Genomic DNA, 5,496 nt, shown 5'->3' on the forward strand with positions numbered 1-5,496 from the left:
ATCCCCATCCACCCCCCAGTCCAGAGAGAGAAGGTAAACCCAGCAATGTCCCCATTCACCCCTCCCCCCAGTCCAGAGAGAGAGAAGGTAAACCCAGCAATGTGCCCATCCTCCCCGCAGTCCAGAGGGACAAGGTAAATCCAGCAATGTCCGCATCCACACCCAGTCCAGAGAGAGTAGTTAAACCCAACAATGTCCCCATCCACCCCCCTAGTCCAGAGAGAGAGAAGGTAAACCCAGCAATGTCCCATCCACCCCCCCCAGGCCAGAGGGAGAGAAGGAAAACCCAGCAATATTCCCTCCCCGCTCCCTCCCTCAGTCCAGAGAGAGAGAGAGGGTAAAACCAGAAATGGCCCCATCCACCCCTTCACCCCCCCCAACCCCAGTCCAGAGAGAGAGAAGATAAGCCCAGCAATGTCCCCATCCACCCCCCAGTCCAGAGAGAGAAGGTAAACCAAGCGATGTCCCCATCCACCCCCCAGTCCAGAGAGAGAGAAGGTAAACCCAACAATGTCCCCCATCCACCCCCCAGTCCAGAGAGAGAGAAGGAAACCCAACAATGTCCCCATCCACCCCCCAGTCCAGAGAGAGAGAAGGTAAACCCAACAATGTCCCCATCCACCCCCTAGTCAGAGAGAAAGAAGGTAAACCCAGAAATATCCCCATCCATCCCCTCAGTCCAGAGGGAGAGAAGGTAAACCCAGCAATGGCCCAACCACCCCCTAGTCCATAGAGTGAGGTAAACCCAACAATGGCCCCATTCACCACCCCAGTCCAGAGAGAGAAGGTAAACCCAGCAATGTCCGCATCCGTCCCCCAGTCCCAGAGGAAGAGAGGTAAACCCAGCAATGTCCCGAACCAGGCTCCCAGTCCAGAGAGAGAAGGTAAACCCAACAATGTCCCCAGCCACCCCAGTCCAGAAAGGAGAGAAGGTAAACCCAGCAATGTCCCCATACACCCCCCAGTCCAGAGAGAGAGAAGGTAAACCCAGCAATGTCCCCATCCACCCCCCAGTCCAGAGCGAAAGAAGGTAAACCCAGCAATGTCCCCATCCACCCCCCAGTCCAGAGCGAGAGAAGATAAACCCAGCAATGTCTCCATCCACCCCCCCAGTCTAGAGAGAGAGAACGTAAACTCAGCTATGTCCCCACCCCCCTCCCCAGATCAATGTCTCCATCCACCCCCCCCAGTCTAGAGAGAGAGAACATAAACTCAGCTATGTCCCCATCCACCCTCCCAGTCCAGAGAGAGAAGGTAAACCCAGCAATGTCCCGATCCACCCCCCCCTCCCCAGATCAGAGAGAGAAGGTAAACCCAGCAATGTCCCCATCCACTCCCCAGTCCAGAGAGGGACAAGGTAAATCCAGCAATGTCCGCATCCACACCCAGTCCAGAGAGAGTAGTTAAACCCAACAATGTCCCCATCCACATCCCCAGTCCAGAGAGAGAAAGTAAACCCAGCAATGTCCCATCCACCCCCCTAGTCCAGAGAGAGAGAAGGTAAACCCAGCAATGTCCCCATCCACTCCCCAGTCCAGAGAGGGACAAGGTAAATCCAGCAATGTCCGCATCCACACCCAGTCCAGAGAGAGTAGTTAAACCCAACAATGTCCCCATCCACATCCCCAGTCCAGAGAGAGAAAGTAAACCCAGCAATGTCCCCATCCACCCCCCTAGTCCAGAGAGAGAGAAGGTAAACCCAGCAATGTCCCCATCCACCCCCCCAGGCCAGAGGGAGAGAAGGAAAACCCAGCAATATTCCCTCCCCGCTCCCTCCCTCAGTCCAGAGAGAGAGAGAGGGTAAAACCAGAAATGGCCCCATCCACCCCTTCCCCCCCCCCAACCCAGTCCAGAGAGAGAGAAGATAAGCCCAGCAATGTCCCCATCCACCCCCCAGTCCAGAGAGAGAAGATAAACCCAGCAATGCCCCATCCATCCACCACTTCAGAGAGAGAAGGTAAACCAAGCGATGTCCCCATCCATCCCCTCAGTCCAGAAGGAGAGAAGGTAAACCCAGCAATGTCCCGATCCAGCCTCCCAGTCCAGAGAGAGAAGGTAAACCCAGCAATGACCCCATCCACCCCCCAGTCCAGAGAGAGAAGGTAAACCCAACAATGTCCCCAACCACCCCTAGTCCATAGAGTGAAGGTAAACCCAGCAATGGCCCATTCACCACCCCAGTCCAGAGAGAGAAGGTAAACCCAGCAATGTCCGCATCCATCCCCCAGTCCAGAGGAAGAGAAATAAACCCAGCAATGTCCCCATCCAGCCCCCCAGTCCAGAGAGAGAGAAGGTAAACCCAGCAATAACCCCATCCACCCCCCAGTCCAGAGAGAGAGAAGGTAAACCAACAATGTCCCCATCCACCCCCAGTCCAGAAGGGAGAGAAGATAAGCCCAGCAATGTCTCCATCCACCCCCCCCACTCCAGAGAGAGAGAAGGGAAACCCAACAATGTCCCCATCCACACCCCAGTCCAGAGAGAGAGAAGGTAAACCCAACATTGTCCCCATCCACCCCCTAGTCCAGAGAGAGAGAAGGTAAACCTAGCAATATCCCCATCCACCCCCCAGTCCAGAGGGAGAGAAGGTAAACCCAGAAATGCCCCCATCCACACCCCAGTCCAGAGAGAGAGAAGGTAAACCCAGCAATGGCCCCATCCATCCACCACTCCAGAGAGAGAAGGTAAACCCAGCGATGTCACCATCCACCCCCCAGTCCAGAGAGAGAAGGTAAACCAAGCGATGTCACCATCCACCCCCCAGTCCAGAGAGAGAGAAGGTAAACCCAACAATGTCCCCATCCACCCCCCAGTCCAGAGCGAGAGAAGATAAACCCAGCAATGTCTCCATCCACCCCCCCCAGTCTAGAGAGAGAGAACGTAAACTCAGCTATGTCCCCATCCACCCTCCCAGTCCAGAGAGAGAAGGTAAACCCAGCAATGTCCCGATCCACCCCCCCTCCCCAGATCAGAGAGAGAAGGTAAACCCAGCAATGTCCCCATCCACTCCCCAGTCCAGAGAGGGACAAGGTAAATCCAGCAATGTCCGCATCCACACCCAGTCCAGAGAGAGTAGTTAAACCCAACAATGTCCCCATCCACATCCCCAGTCCAGAGAGAGAAAGTAAACCCAGCAATGTCCCCATCCACCCCCCTAGTCCAGAGAGAGAGAAGGTAAACCCAGCAATGTCCCCATCCACCCCCCCAGGCCAGAGGGAGAGAAGGAAAACCCAGCAATATTCCCTCCCCGCTCCCTCCCTCAGTCCAGAGAGAGAGAGAGGGTAAAACCAGAAATGGCCCCATCCACCCCTTCCCCCCCCCCCCCCCCCCCCCCGCCCCAACCCCAGTCCAGAGGGAGAGAAGATAAACCCAGCAATGGCCCCAACCACCCCCAGTCCAGAGAGAGAGAAGATAAACCCAGCAATGCCCCATCCATCCACCACTTCAGAGAGAGAAGGTAAACCAAGCGATGTCCCCATCCACCCCCCAGTCCAGAGAGAGAGAAGGTAGACCCAACAATGTCCCCATCCACCCCCTAGTCCAGAGAGAGAGAAGGTAAACCTAGCAATATCCCCATCCACCCCCCAGTCCAGAGGGAGCGAAGGTAAACCCAGCAATGTCCGCATCCATCCCCCAGTCCAGAGGAAGAGAAATAAACCAGCAATGTCCCCATCCAGCCCCCCAGTCCAGAGAAGAGAGAAGGTAAACCCAGCAATAACCCCATCCACCCCCAGTCCAGAGAGAGAGAAGGTAAACCAACAATGTCCCCATCCACCCCCAGTCCAGAAGGGAGAGAAGATAAGCCCAGCAATGTCTCCATCCACCCCCCCCACTCCAGAGAGAGAGAAGGGAAACCCAACAATGTCCCATCCACACCCCAGTCCAGAGAGAGAGAAGGTAAACCCAACATTGTCCCCATCCACCCCCTAGTCCAGAGAGAGAGAAGGTAAACCTAGCAATATCCCCATCCACCCCCCAGTCCAGAGGGGGAGAAGGTAAACCCAGCAATGGCCCCAACCACCCCCCAGTCCAGAGAGAGAGAAGATAAACCCAGCAATGGCCCCATCCATCCACCACTCCAGAGAGAGAAGGTAAACCCAGCGATGTCACCATCCACCCCCCAGTCCAGAGAGAGAAGGTAAACCAAGCGATGTCACCATCCACCCCCCAGTCCAGAGAGAGAGAAGGTAAACCCAACAATGTCCCCATCCACCCCCTAGTCCAGAGAGAGAGAAGGTAAACCTAGCAATATCCCCATCCACCCCCCAGTCCAGAGGGAGCGAAGGTAAACCCAGCAATGTCCGCATCCATCCCCCAGTCCAGAGGAAGAGAAATAAACCCAGCAATGTCCCCATCCAGCCCCTCAGTCCAGAGAGAGAGAAGGTAAACCCAGCAATGACCCCATCCACCCCCCAGTCCAGAGAGAGAGAAGGTAAACCAACAATGTCCCCATCCACCCCCAGTCCAGAAGGGAGAGAAGATAAGCCCAGCAATGTCTCCATCCACCCCCCCCCCCCCACTCCAGAGAGAGAGAAGGGAAACCCAGCAATGTCCCCATCCACACCCCAGTCCAGAGAGAGAGAAGGTAAACCCAACATTGTCCCCATCCACCCCCTAGTCCAGAGAGAGAGAAGGTAAACCTAGCAATATCCCCATCCACCCCCCAGTCCAGAGGGAGAGAAGGTAAACCCAGCAATGGCCCCAACCACCCCCCAGTCCAGAGAGAGAGAAGATAAACCCAGCAATGGCCCCATCCATCCACCACTCCAGAGAGAGAAGGTAAACCCAGCGATGTCACCATCCACCCCCCAGTCCAGAGAGAGAAGGTAAACCAAGCGATGTCACCATCCACCCCCCAGTCCAGAGAGAGAGAGAAGGTAAACCCAACAATGTCCCCATCCACCCCCTAGTCCAGAGAGAGAGAAGGTAAACCTAGCAATATCCCCATCCACCCCCCAGTCCAGAGGGGGAGAAGGTAAACCCAGCAATGTCCCCATCCACCCCCCCAGTCCAGAGAGAGAGAAGGTAAACCCAGCAATGACCCCATCCACCCCCCCAGTCCAGAGAGAGAGAAGGTAAACCCAGCAATGTCCCGATCCACCCCCTCTCCCCAGATCAGAGAGAGAAGGTAAACCCAGAAATATCCCCATTCACTCCCAGTCCAGAGAGAGAAGCTAATTCCCCAGAAATGCCCCCATCCACACCCCAGTCCAGAGAGAGAGAAGGTAAACCCAGCAATGACCCCATCCACCCCCCAGTCCAGAGAGAGAAGGTAAACCCAACAATGTCCCCATCCACCCCCAGTCCTGAAGGGAGAGAAGGTAAACCCAGCAATGTCCCCATCCACCCCCCAGTCCAGAGAGAGAGAAGGTAAACCCAGCAATGTCCCCATCCACCCCCCAGTCCAGAGCGAGAGAAGATAAACCCAGCAATGTCTCCATCCACCCCCCCCCCAGTCTAGAGAGAGAGAACGTAAACTCAGCTATGTCCCCATCC

This window comes from Chiloscyllium punctatum, chromosome 30 (genome assembly GCF_047496795.1).
Source record: "Chiloscyllium punctatum isolate Juve2018m chromosome 30, sChiPun1.3, whole genome shotgun sequence".
Taxonomy (NCBI): Eukaryota; Metazoa; Chordata; class Chondrichthyes; order Orectolobiformes; family Hemiscylliidae; genus Chiloscyllium; species Chiloscyllium punctatum.